Genomic DNA, 13,911 nt, shown 5'->3' with positions numbered 1-13,911 from the left:
AGCAGTCAAGAATCTCTGGGCCAAGCACAGCGGCTTATATCTCTATCTCCAGCCCTTTTTTAGTTTGAGATAGGGTCTTGCTAAATTGCCTGGGCTGGACTCTTAATTTGCAATCCCCCTGCCTCAGACTCCCAGAGTGCTGGGATTACAGGTGTGCATTACTAAACCCAGGTTCATTGCTGATCTTAAAAGGGTAAACATCCAACTGTATTGGATGAGTTGGAGGCAGAAGGTGGGCCAAGGCCACAGCTTGCAGGGAGTCGCTGCACAGAGTAGCAGATAGATCTAAGCTGTTCTGATTCTCCATCAGAAGATTCCAGTGCTACTTAGGCAATGAACTGATTCCTTACAGAAAGCACAGACTGCTACTTACAGTAACTCAGCAAGGGCAGAGATGATCAAGATGACCAAGTGTGTGGAGTGTGATGAAGATGAACACACTCCAGGGGTTGGGGATGTAGCTCAATGGTTCTGGCGCCTGCCTTGCAAGTGCAAGGTCCTGAGTTCGATCCCCAGTACCAAAAAACAAAAACAAGAACAAAAAAACTGATAAGATGAACACACTCCACATGCTGTGACACTGCTCCGGGCACCCTGCAAACAGAGGCCATTTACTGCAGTCACCCTGCTCCACTGCAGCACATGTCCAGTGAATGATCCCTGGCAGCCAAAGAGGGTCTGCCCTACCACATGTTTTATTCAGTGCCCTTGGTCATTTTTTTTAATAAAACTTTAAATTAGTTGACAAGATTTATCAACTGGAATATTTCACATAAAAATCTAAAATTCTTTCTTCTCTTCAAAAATCAGCCAGGCATGGTGGCTCCCACCTGCAATCCCAGCACTCCGGAAGGCTGAGGCAGGAGAATTCCACGTTAGAGCCCAGCCTATGCAACTTGGCAAGACCCCATCTCAAAACAGACAACAGAAAAGGGCTGGGGTACAGCTCAGTGTGAAGGCCCTGGGTCCAATCTCTAGTACTAAAAATAAAAAATTTTTTAAAAAATCAGAAAATCTGACCGGGCCTGTGTATCTACTTCCTCTCCAGCCAGTCCAAAATCCCTCCTATCCTGTGACGTCTGCTGGTGCTAAAGTCATGTAGGTCACAACACCAGGCTCAGACTCCACAGGACAGTAAACTACTTGAATTTGAGCTCTCAGATTTAGATTGTGAGGTCTAAATAACATTCGGCTAAAGTTAACAGCAAGCTCATTTAAGAAAATTAGTTACTAGGCCCGGGGATTTAGCTCAGTGGTTTCCCCACCTGCTGCGCAAGAGCAAGGACCTGAGTTCGATCGCCGGTACCAAAAAAAAAAGAAAGTTTTTAAGGAGGCTTCTAGCACCCCAGCAGGAAGCATGAGCACAGCCAGAAGGTTTGGCAGCAGTGACAGTTGGGACACAGGTGGTGTCAGAGGCAGGGCTGCTGTCTTGGCTTTTTCCTTACTACGACGTATAGGGCCGGCCATGAGCACTTCATTCACTCTCCACTCAGGTGCCGATGAGCTAGCAATGCGAAGTCAAAGCCAGCATCTACTGAGTGTTTACTGCATCCAAAGAGTGTGCTAAGTGCTTTGTGCGCATTCTTTGCTTCCACTTCATACCAAGCTCCAAGGTCAAGTTCTAGTACTATCCCTGAAGCAGGGGGGAGGTTTTGTGGCCTGTCCAAAGTCAGCAACACAGCCAAGATTGAAGCCCAGATACTGTGACTTGAGTCTACACCTGTGTCTACAACCCGGTGACACTCACACCTGCAGAGGGTGACGGAAGAATAAATAAGTCACACAGACCAGGTGGTTTTTGTAGACTGCAGAGTGCTACAGATGCTTACTATGAGCCCTTGAGCACAACTGATGCTGTTCCTAAAATTCACCACCAGTTCAGTCTTGCCTCTTCCTAATTCCTTCAAATTAATGAATTTGAATTAGGAATTCAATGGATTTTTTTTTTCTTTTAAAGAGAGATTGTGACGTGGAGTTGGAACAGACACATCATTAGTCCTGTGGTGCCCTCTGCTGACAGCAGTCAGGAAAACCATGCCACCCAGTAGCAGGTGATACTAATTCCCCAACCCCTGGAGAACAACTATTTCTGGAGCAGCTAGTTGGGGTGGGCACTGTGCCAGTGGCTACCTGGGTCTAGAGACGAGGAGTGGAAGGCACAGGAGACCCCGACCAACCCTGTCCTCCGCTGAAAGCAGGGAAAGCCACAGGCAGGGTGACCTAGATCTCATCTCACAATACATTCCAGAGTAAAAAATATGCATTCAGCAATTGAGAGGTGAGCCCTCTCATTATATCACAGAGAGGAAGCCAGAGTTGGACGTCGCTGTCATCCTCCTCCTCAGAAGGCCCCAGTGAGCCCTAAAGCATGAGGTCAATGGTACCTTGCCCAGGGTATGTAAATAAATGCTTAATAACCAGCTTGCTTGCAGTGGCAAGCCCTGATCTATAGTGTCTGCCAATGTCCATGGTGTAAATGACCCATAGTGACCGAGTTCAAGGGACCAACATGATGATTCACAATCTTCTTGAAATTTTAACAACTGGCCTTTCACAAGCTATAGGACCAACACACCGTTTGTAGCTCCAGAAAAATGGTACCTTCTCATCTTCCTTCCCAACCAACTGGATTCTAGAATGCTCCCAGCTAGTGCACATCCATTAGCAGGAGGACATCAGCCTCCCACAGCAAGGCGGTCCCCAGATGAGAAATGGGGAGTGCCAGCTGGAGTGCCTCCAAGCATCCTCGGGTGGCTCTGGTCACCTTCCACTAACTCCTGCTTTGAGGTCTTCGTGTGTCTAACCAACTGAAGGAGAAGGGACATCCAGAGCATCATGACATTTCTGAAAGAGAACCTCCCTCCAACATCCACCTCCTGCCTCTGGTCCCAACCCCCTCCTAATCCCACAGACTGGCTTGCAGGCTGGCCCTGGTCCAAGGCCATCCAGAAAGGAGCACGTCTCCCTCCTGGTAGCACCTTGAGATTCTCTGACTATGAGGATCTGGCCAGCCCTGGGCATGGGCCTTTCACTTGGTCCAATTCACAAGGAAGAAGACCCTGCCTCGGCGCCAGAGAGGGAAAAGGAGCCCTGGGGATCCTACCTGACCTAGGGAAGCAGTTCCCAACTGTCTCCAAGGACAGAGGTGAGCCAGGAGCCAGTCAGAACCAACCTCTTAACCATGTGCCAGAAATCACTCCACAGTGACCACATAAAACTGGGAACATAATGAGCCGTATTAATCAACTGCTGCCAAACCTCTGCCTCTCCCAAGGCTGGCAGTTCTCCCTGAGCTGCCCTAGCACCCTGTCCATGCATCCCAACCTTCCTCCCGCCCTACCTGAAGGTGAAATCCATGGCAAAGAAGACTCAGCACCACCAGCTCAGCAACTCCTTGTTACATGTCTGGGAGACGATTTCTAAACTTCCCAAGAGTTATCTTCTGAAGCAGACAAGGAAACAAACATCAGAATGCAGCGTTGGGAGGATTAAATTGGAGTGCATGTAGAAGGAACTTTAAAACATTAGAGTGTTATATAAATGTTATTTTTCTACTGAGAGAAGTCTTTACAACATTTTTACCCCTCTCCTTATGAAAGGAATATACTTTCTTTGTGGAAATTCTAAAAAAATGCCTTCAAGTATGCAAAAAATTAAAATAACCTAGAGTTAACCATGCTTATTTGGTGTGTTTTCCTTAGTATTTTTTTTCCTATGTGTATATAAGCACTTTCTTTTTTAAAAAGAAAAGACAGGAGCCAGGTGTGGTGACACATGCCTCTAATCCCAGCACTGTCCAGCTGAGGCCAGAGAATTGAAAGTTTAAACCCAGCCTGGGCAATTTAGTGATTTAGCAAGACTATCTCAAAACAGAAAATAAGAAAAGGGTCAGGGATGTAGCTCAGTGTGAATGTAGTTCAGTGGGAAGGCCCTAGGTTCTATTTCCAGTATTGCAGAAAGAAAGACAGACAGATGAACTGACAGACAGAGACAGAGAGAGAGAGGGAGAGAAGAAAACAGGAGGGAGAGGAAGGAAGGGAGGAAGAGAGGGGCTGGAGAGTGTGGCTCAGTGGAGAGCACTTGCCTAAGCAAGCATTAAGCCCTGAGTTTGATCTCGGGAGGGAGGGAGGGAGGAAGGAAAAGAGAGAGAGAAAGAAAGGAGGAGGAACGGAGAGGGAGGGGGGAGAGAGAGAGAGAAAGGCAAGGCAAGGCAAGGCAGGCGGTGGTCTTTCCCCACACCAAGGAGCCAAGAGGTCCCCCCAACACAAGCAACCCGCAGCCTTAACTACAGCAAGAGCGCAGAGTTTGCCTCCATTAACACCAGTTAAAGAGCAAGCCTATAGCAGCCTTCTGGGGTCCCCAGTAAGATCCTGGGAGTAAAACCTGTTTTTCCTGATAGAGGCCTCCAAACTTTTGGCTCTGCAAACTATTTTAGAAAGACAATATACCTTCATGAATCACCCTGCCTGCCTATCCTCATTTATAAAATACATTTAAAAAATAAAATTGGGACACTTTCCTCTTAGTAAAGCACACATCGCAGCAGATGTATTGTTAATATGCACATTCTTAGCCCTTTTAAATGGGAAACTGAACATGCTGGAGGAAGGACATTTGAAAAACCTCATGTTTTTCTGCAGCTGATCTGTGAATCACCAGAGGTGGCCATGTAGAGCACAGAAGCAAATTTATTCCACTGAGTTCTCTCAGTATCTTACAAAATGTCACCTGTCCATCAATGTTTCCAAGATTACCCCCCTGTATCTGCCACGTAACAAGTGTTTTTGGCTGTCAGAAACAGCTGGTCCCGCCTCAACCTGGACTTCACCAATCTTTCAGTCCACCCAGGAAAAGAGGTAAAATTCCATGGCTCCCAAACCCTGGGAAGGGAGCAGCAGGTATTTATGAGATTTAAAGTGCATTGTCAGGAGAGTGGAGTCCCAAGTGTCCCTTTGAGTGGCTCCATGCACTAGAAGCGCTTGTGGCTAAATACTGCCAGTCCAGATGTTTTGGGTTAGTGGTAGCAAAAGCTAGGTTGTCACTTTTCCCTTAAAGGTCTGCTCCAAATTGGGTGCAGTGGCACTGTAATCCCAGCACTCTGGGAGGCGGAGGCAGGATTACAAATTCAAACCCAGTCCTGGCAACTTAATGATTTGTAAGACCCTGTCTCAAAATAAAAAATAAAAAAGGGCTAGGAATGTAGCTCAGTGTTAAGGCCCTCAGTTCCATCCTCAGTACCACATACAATAATAATAATTCGCCACCATATCCCTCTTTCTTTTGAATGTTCACACGCTTGTGCAGCCCTTCCACGTCAGCACCCAGCAGCAAGACTTGCCCTTTCCTACAGGCTAAGCCCTGAGCCCCCAGCAGGCCTCCTGTCCAGGTAAGTGTTGGACCGTCTCCACTCATGGTAAAGGATGACTTAGTCTATGGTTCCTCTCACCTTCCAGCAACCAGGGAGTACAGGCCAGGACTCTGGAACTTTCTTCACAGCAGGACAAGGCCCCTCCGACTCCCCTCTATGGCACCAGCCTCTTCTCAGGGCAGAAGTCAGTGTAGAGGCAGGAGCTCCAAGCCCTGGGGCCATTAGGGGTTATGCCCTCCGCTGTCACCAGCAGAAACCCAGGATGTTCAGCCCCAGCTCACCCTCAGCTCTGATTCTCTACTCCATCAGGCTCAGATGTGGCCTGTCAGCGAGGCCACGCTGTCTGGGAGAAGCACACCAGCCCCACCATCCCTCATGCTGTTCTCTGTTTCATTTTTCTCCACAGCAGATCTCACACATTTATTCTGCTTACTTTCTGGCTTCTCGTTAAAATATAAATTCTGCAAAAATAGGCATCTTTCTTTTGCTCTGTGCCCTGTTCCCAGATTCTGGAACATTGCTGGGGGGTGGGGGGCAAGGGAGGAGGTTGAGTTCTAGGAAGGCAAGTTTTAGAAAAGCACTGCTCCTCCCAAATTCTCTGGAGAAGGGACTCAGAGTGTAAGAAGTCCCACCAGCTTCTTAGGGTTCTCCACAGCCTCATGAAAGCAGGCTTCGGGTCCTTTCCCTAGCCAAGGGGTACTGTGAAGTCAGGAGCATTGTGTGGGAAGTTGCCACACAGCATTCCTCTAGAGGCCACCTCTCTCCAGGGCCAGCACAATAGCTCTGCAAAGCAGTTTTCTGGGCTCAGGATCTGACAGGCCGGAAGCCCAAAGGTCGAGTCCCTGCCCCACAGTCTCCTTCCCAGTACAGAGGGCCCTGCAGCAGACAGACCTGAAGGCCTTCTAACTGGGAAACAGAAAGGAACCTAAAAGTCAAAAAGCTCAGGTTACTTACAGGGGCCTTCAGCTGGAGGCAGCTGTGGAGATGAGGAAAATGCAAACACCCCCCCTTTCCTCTGGCTCTTAGAGCCTAGACTATTACTGACTGTGTGTGCCTTGAGGACTTCTGAGGCTCAGCAATCTTAGAGGTGACCACAGCCTCTGCCAGGCCCGCCTCTCTGACTGCTTTGGCCCCTGGTGCAGCCACAGCCTCCAGGCAAGAGTTGCAAAGCCAGCAGAGCCCGGCTCTTGTTAAGCACTAATTTCCTTAGGCTGCATATCCAGCCTCCAAAGCAGTGACAGTGTCTGCATTCCCGTGGGCACTTTTTCTGGCTCTGCAACTGGTCCTACAAGGTTTCTTTCCAGGTTGTTGATGTCTTGAACAAAGAATTGGACAAGACATGCAGAAAAGGCAGTTAAAGTATAGGTTTATGAGAGGCAGAAAAGAAATTTTCTCTGCATAGTGAAAGCTGCCCAGGGCAGAGGCTCACAGTGGCCCTGAAGACCAAGGAAAAAGGCTCTTTTGTATCCAAAACTCCTGGGTTATCTCTCTTTGCATGCAAATAAGGCATTGGAAAAATCATCCTATCAAACACTGACTTGGCATCAGGTCATGTATAAACTGTCCTATCAAAAACCTTGTTTGGCTTCTTGTTACATGTAAATGCAGGATCAGAAATGGTGTCTTTTGATTGGCTGAGCCCACATGCAAATGAAGGATTGAAAAGAACATCTTCTGATTGGTCATGTGAATAGCACCAGATTCAAATGAAGGATAGAAAACAGCAAGTTTCTGATTGGTCCAAAATAGCACTTTTCTGATTGGGTCTGTGTACAGTAATGATGGTATCACTATATTAGGAATCTCCCACCTCCTGGGAGTGTCCTTCCTTCTGGGTGTCTTTCACCCTTTTGCCCTATCTTAACTCTATTAATTTTAGGTTAATCTTGCAGTTTAAATCTTGCAGTTATTTGCACAGTGAATTCAAAATTACTGCTATACTGCATGTAATCCAAAAGAGAAACAAATGCTCCATTTCAATTATAAGCAGCTTTCTGTGTCTAGAGGAATTCAATCGAAAACATGCTGAACCCTAGCACTTTTATTTTTTGAGACAGGATCTTCCTAACTTGCCCAGGCTGGGTTTGAACTTGTGATCCTCCGGCCTCAGATACCCAGAGTGCTAAGATAACAGGCGTGCACCACCATGCTTTTATATGCATCAGACTTTTCACTGTGATTTTGCATTGTGGCTTCACGCAGGTTTTGATCTCGTCTTAACTTTGCTTTGCTACTGCCATTTTAAAATCTTTCAATCACATCCAATTTCACTTCTAGTGTTACCACTTTTCATTTCTTTGGTGCACTGAGGATTGTGATGCCCCTGCCTTGCCTTTGTTGCCCAGAATTGCTTTTGCTATTCTAGGTCTCTTCTGGTTCCAAATGAATTTTAGGATGATTTTCTCCAATTCTGTGAGATAACGCTATTGGTATTTTGATTGGGATTGCATCAAATCTGAATAACAATTTTGGAAGTATGGCCATTTTCACTATATTGATTCTTCCTATCCAAGAACAAGGGATATCTCTATCCAAGATCAAGGGATATCTTTCTATTTTCTGATATCCTCTTTGATCTCCTTTTTCAGAGTACTGTAGTTTTTCATGTAAAGTTCTTTTACTTCCTTGTTAGATTGATTCCTAGGTATTTCCGTTTTTGTTTTTTTTTTTTTGGTACTGGGGATCGAACTTGGGACCTTGCACTTGCGAGGCAGGTGGTGGAATCCCAGGCCCAGTATTTCCTCTTTTTGGATGCTACTGTGAAAGGTGTTGTTTCCCTAATTTCTCTCCATCATGTCATCCACAAATAGTGATCATTTAACTTCTTCCTTTCCTATCCTTATTCTTTTTCTTTCTCTTGTCTAATTGCTCTGGCCAATGTTTTCAGAACTACATTGAATAAGATTGGTGGCAGTGGACATCCTTGTCTTATTCCTGACTTTAGAGCAACAGCTTTCAGTTTCTGTCCATTTAGTATGATGTTGGCTGTTGGTTTATCATAGATAGCTTTTATTAGATTTATTTCAATTTTCTTTAGGGTTTTTAACATGTATGGATGTTGGACTTTGTCAAATGCTTTTTCTGCATCTATTGAAATGATTATACAGTTTTTGTCCTTGGCTCTGTTAATATGGTGTATTACATTTATTGATTTGCATATGTTGAACCATCCCTGCATCTTTGGGATGAATCTTACTTGGTCATGGTCTATAATCTCCTTGATGATTTGCTGCATTCTGTTTGCCACTATGTTATTGAGGATTTTTTCATCTATGTTCATTAGGGAGACAGGCTTGTAGTTCTCTTTTTTAGTTGGATCCTTCTCTGGTTTTAGTATCAGGGTAATGCTTGCTTCCAAGAATGAATATGGGAGTGTTGCTTACCTTTCAACTTCATTAAAGAGTTTGAGAAGTACTGACATTAAATCTTCCGTAAATTTCTTGTAGAATTTAGCAGTGAATCCGTCAGGGCCTGGGCTTTTCTTTATAGACAGATTTTTAACTTTTTTTTTTTTTATACCAGGTATCAAACTCAAGACCTTGCATTTACGAGGTGGGCAGTGGCACCACTGAGCTAAATCCTGGCCCTATAGACAGGTTTTCAATTACATCTTCAATTCCATTGACAGATATTGGTTTAGTCCAAATTTTTATATCTTCTTGATTCAGCTTTGGTTATTCATATGCATCTAGGGATCTATCCATTTCTACTGTATTTTCCATCTTCTTAGAATACAGGTTCTTGGTACTGGGGATCGAACTTAGGTCCTTGCACTTGCACAGCAGGCAGCGAAACCACTGAGCTAAATCCCTGGCCCAAATACAGGTTCTTGAAGTAGGTACTTATGATCTTCTGGATTTCTGCAGGATCTGTTGTGATTTCACCCTTTTCATTCCTAATTGCATGAATTTGAGTCTTTTCTTTCCTTTTTTGATAAGATTGGCTCAGGGTTTGTCAAGGCAATAGATAAATCCTGGGATTGTTTGCTCTGTTTCTAGGAACTTGAGACTACAGGAACATGAGGAAGAACTGGGTGGAATGTGTAGAAAAGCAATGAAGTGTGAGATGGCCTGGTCGGATGAACAGGGTGATACTTCCTGAAAGGCACTGCGGAAGGTGGTGCAGGTGGCCCCACCCCCCAGGGCAGGCCCAAGAGAAGAGGCAGGCAGTGCCTGGGTAAGTCATTTGTCACATTTACTGAGGGCTGTCTGCACTCACACTTCCATCCTGTACTAGATCTATTTGGAAAAGGACAAAAAAGGGCAAAAAAGAGAACAGTCTCCACCTACTATAATAGCATTTCCACAGCAACATTGATTTCAAATGTTCTCTTTAAGCTATATTATGGTTCCTGTCTAGATGTCCCCCCAAAGCCTCATGCAGTCATAACTGGGGCTTTTCAGAGGTGGCTGGATCTAGGGTACATGATGCTGGGATTGACTCACAGTGCAGTGCTAGGTCATGAGGGTTTTGTGAGGATTAAGTACATTAATACAGGAATTTAAAACAGTGCCCTGCCTGGCTTTCCCCTCGGTATTTCCCCTGGGCATCCCAAGGAAATTGAGATCCATGGCTAAGTGACACCCAAATCACCCACCTCAGAGGTGGAGGAGCCAGAATGCAAGCCCAGGCCCCAGAATCCACTTGTCTCCACCCTTGCAAGCTTTTACTGTCCCACACTTTTTGCCTGTGTGGATCCAATTGCTTCTCAGAGTCAGCAGCTGATTCATCCCTTTCACCCAACTCAAAGGAACTCCATGGCACCTGCTAGAGTGAGCCAGCCTTCTGCCTTCCAAGTAGCAGGGCTTCTGGTGGACAGGGACAGTGTCTTTCAACCACATGGGGGCCAGCACAAGTGGCTCATTCTGTTCTTCAGTCTCATTTCAGAAAGGACCACAGCCAAGTACAGTATATCCCACATCGATCTCCAGAAGGGTAAGGGGATGGGAATGGAAGAAAAGCTACAGGAACCCCTGATACCTCAGTAAATCATTTGACACCCTCAGACATGATCACCTTTACTGTTGTTCCATTATGCAATTTGCCTGATTCATTGGTATCAAAGTCAATTGAGTGAGTTATTCAAATATGCTTATCAAGCACCTAAGACTATTGATGGGACTACTCGCTGGAAAATAAGGTGAAAAGAGTAAAATAAAGACAATCAGACTTGGAATCACCCAACTGAATTCAATTAACTAAATTCAATTGAATTCTGCTCTTATTGACTACTAGAAGCTGTGTGTAACCTAAGATCATTAAACTTCAATCCCTCTTTGGAAAGGAGAGAGGTTTGACCAGGGATGCTGGGTTGAGGGTTGAAACTGGGAGGAAGGAAAAGGAACTTTGTTTCCTAGGTTTTATGACTTGTGTCTAGATGTCCCCCCAAAGCCTCATACGGTCATAAGTGGGGCTCTTTCAGAGGTGCCTGGATCCAGAGTGTGCGCTGCTGGGATTGATTCACTGAGCAAAGCTAGGCTCAAGGGCACTAGGATTAAGGGTGTGAGTGTTACCCACCCTAAGTAGCCTGGATAAGATAAAAGGACAGAAAGACACTGTTAAAGTCCCTTGTATTTGCTGTCTTCTGCATACAAGGAACTGTTTCTCCTTTGCAATGCCTCTCTGCCATGTGCCACTCTGCCCTAGAGCCAGCCATCATCTATGGACTGAAACCCCTACAAACTGTGAGCTAGGGCTGGGGATTTAGCTCAGTGGTTCCAGTGCCTGCCTCGCAAGTGCAAGGTCCTGAGTTCAATCCACAGTACCAAAAAAACCCAACTGCGAGCTAAATAAACCTTTCCCCTTTTCACTTTGGGTGTGGGGTATTTTCTCTCAGCAATGAGAGAAAAGTAACTAAGGCACTGGGATTACTAAAAAAACAAATGGTTTGGGGGAAACCTCAAGCCATCTGATTCTTCTGGAACACAGTGTGAGGTGTGAAAAAGGTGGGGCAAAAGAGGAAGCAGAGCAATCAGTTGGAGTGAGGACCTGTGGGAAGAGGAGGAGCAGAGTTCTGGGGGTGGGGGTGGGAGTCTGTTCAGGTAACCCTCTACCACAGGGCTCAGCAAGCTTTTTCTTCCAGGAGCACAGTAGTAAATACATTTGGCTTTCTGAGTCCCATGGTCTGTCACAACCCCTCAACACTGTGTCTAGCAGCTATAGACACAATGGAAATGAATGACGGATCTGTGTGCCAATGAAACTTTATGTACAGACGCAAATTCAGATTTGACATAATTTTCATGTCTTACAAAATAATCTTCCTTTGATTTTTCTCCAAGCTTCCAAAAAAAAAATGTAAAACCCTTCTTAGCTCATAAGCCACACAAAAGTGGGCAGTGGCCTAGATCTGGGCTATAGGCCACACTGTGTGAACCCCTGCTTTGGAAGATACTCACTGAGTCTCTACAAACACTGGCTGCTCAACCAGGTTTTAAGGATGTAATGTCACCACCTATAACAACTCTCAGCAGCACAGGAAGTAAAACATAAAAACAAGTGGCAACGGTAATGTGTAAGCCAAGCCTGGTGTCTCATGAATGAATGAATGAACCAAATAAAGGTTTTATATCAAAATATAATAAAACATGCATATAATAAAACATACGTAAAACAAGTTTGGACCTTGGCCACCCGGGGGCTGCATATACTGTGTACTGCACAATCTGGAAGGTGCCATGCACACCGACTCCAATGTAAATGATGCCTCTAGAGATGTGGGGTGGACTGGTGGGAGGCCCCCCCAAAAAAGAAAAGCTCTGCGCTCTTCCTGTTCCTCTTGCGCTTGTGCAGGAAGACTTCACAGAGGAACGAGAAGTGGATCTCACTCTCAAACACTGACTAGGAGCTCTGTCCTGCTCAGGCAAAGGAAGCAGGATAGGGCACTATGGGGGAAGCAATGGTGTAAAGAATAGAGAGTGTGTGTGTGTGTGTGTAAAAGCAAGAAAGCAAGTTCAACTGAAGCTTAGGGTGTGGAGCAGTGAGCTGTAGAAAATGGGAAAGGAAATAGGGACAAAATGATGAAGGGCAGGCTCTGGGAGTTGTGCTAAGTAATTTGTTTCATTTTGTTTTTTGAGACAGAGTCTCCTTGTGTAGCTCAAGCTGGCCGCACACTCACAATCCTCCTGCCTCGACCTCTTATGTATTAGGATTACAGGCATGTGCCATCACGCCCAGCTTGTATTAAGTAATTTGCACATTCTCTCAGGAGTATATGGTCCACTATAATAGCTATTAGTCACATGTTGGTATTTAAGTAAAATTAAAAACTCAGTTCCATAATTATATTTAAATATTCTAAATGCCTAGTAGGCAAAAGGGCTTGTGGCTGACATATTAGACATTTCCATCACCACAGAAAGTTTTATTGGGCACGCTGGAATTGCTGAGGACTGATGAGCAATGACAGGCAGTACCACATTTTCCTTTTAGAAATACGCACGGCTGGGCCAGGACTTAGCTCAGTGGTTCCGCTGCCTGCCCTGAAAACACAAGGACCCAAGTTCGATCCCCAGTACCAAAAAAAAAATAGAAATACACACAGCCAGGTGTGGTGGCCTGCAATCCCAGCACTCGGAAGGCTGAGGCAGGAGGATCATCACAAGTTCAAGGCCAGCCTAAACTACATAGCAAGACCCTGTCTCAAAAAACAAAACAAAACAAACAACAACAAAAAACCCAAAAAAGATACTATCTGTCCTAAAACCTTAAGGTTCTTTCTGAGCATATTTTTTAGCCTTTATTGAGTGACTGCTCTTTGTTAAGACATTGATGATAAAATGAAGCATCGGAGACAACCTGATTTCAGCCCATAGTCTCTGAGGTAAAACACTTCAAGTCAAAGGAATCATGCCTAGATACCAACTGACTGTATTTTAGGTAGAGTGGTTTATCTTAAGAATGATTGACAAAATTCCTAAGCAACTTCAGGACCTTCTGGATTTGGAGTTTTTCTGTTTGTCTGTTTGTTTTGTTTTTTGAGACAGGGTGGCACTATGTAGTCCAGGCCAACCTTGAACTCACTAGTAGTTCAGACTGGCCTTAAACTCTGAGCAATTCCCCCGTCTCAGCCTCCCAAGTGCTGGGACTACAGGCATGTGCCACCACATCTGGGAGAATTTAAATACTGTATTTAAGGTTTGAAAAGCTTCATCTCTTGGTAAAAGCTAGCATGAGCTCACTTCAATGTGACTAAAAGCAGTTGGGCTTTGTAATCAGACAGACTTAGTTTAGAATCATGCCTCTGCCATTTCCTAACTGTCTGACTATATATAAATAAGACTTTCTCTAAGCTTCAGTTTTTTCATTTGTAAAATAAGTAATCACACCTGTAATTTCAGTACTCTGGGAGGCTGAGGCAGGAGACTCACAAATCAGAGCCCAACCTGGACAACTTAATGACTTAGCAAGATCCTGTCTAAAAATAAAAAATAAAACAGAGCTGGAGATGTAGCTCATTTTGAAGGCCCTAGGTTCAATCCCTAGTCCCCCCCACACCTCCCCCAACACACAAAGGTAACAATTCACCTCACAGGATCTATGTG

General features: G+C 45.1%; 1 long non-coding RNA gene across 3 annotated transcripts in view; it reads right to left on the bottom strand.

The window, feature by feature from the left end:
- Positions 1-6,804, bottom strand: part of LOC110346476 (uncharacterized) — a 137,751-nt gene extending 130,947 nt beyond the window's left edge. For all 3 annotated transcript variants that reach the window (XR_015445000.1, XR_015445002.1, XR_015445001.1), the window contains exons 1-2: positions 5,447-6,804; positions 3,341-3,442 (exon numbers count right to left, since the gene is read on the bottom strand). This is a non-coding gene — a long non-coding RNA (uncharacterized LOC110346476). The remainder of the gene's footprint in view (positions 1-3,340; positions 3,443-5,446) is intronic.
- Positions 6,805-13,911: the final 7,107 nt, after the last annotated feature.

Source organism: Heterocephalus glaber, unplaced genomic scaffold, assembly GCF_053883595.1.
Source record: "Heterocephalus glaber isolate CG9 unplaced genomic scaffold, H.glaber_assembly_v1.0 deba00001608, whole genome shotgun sequence".
NCBI lineage: Eukaryota > Metazoa > Chordata > Mammalia > Rodentia > Bathyergidae > Heterocephalus > Heterocephalus glaber.
The sequence above is the reverse complement of the archived record's forward strand: the minus strand, read 5'-3'. Positions and strand labels throughout refer to the sequence as shown.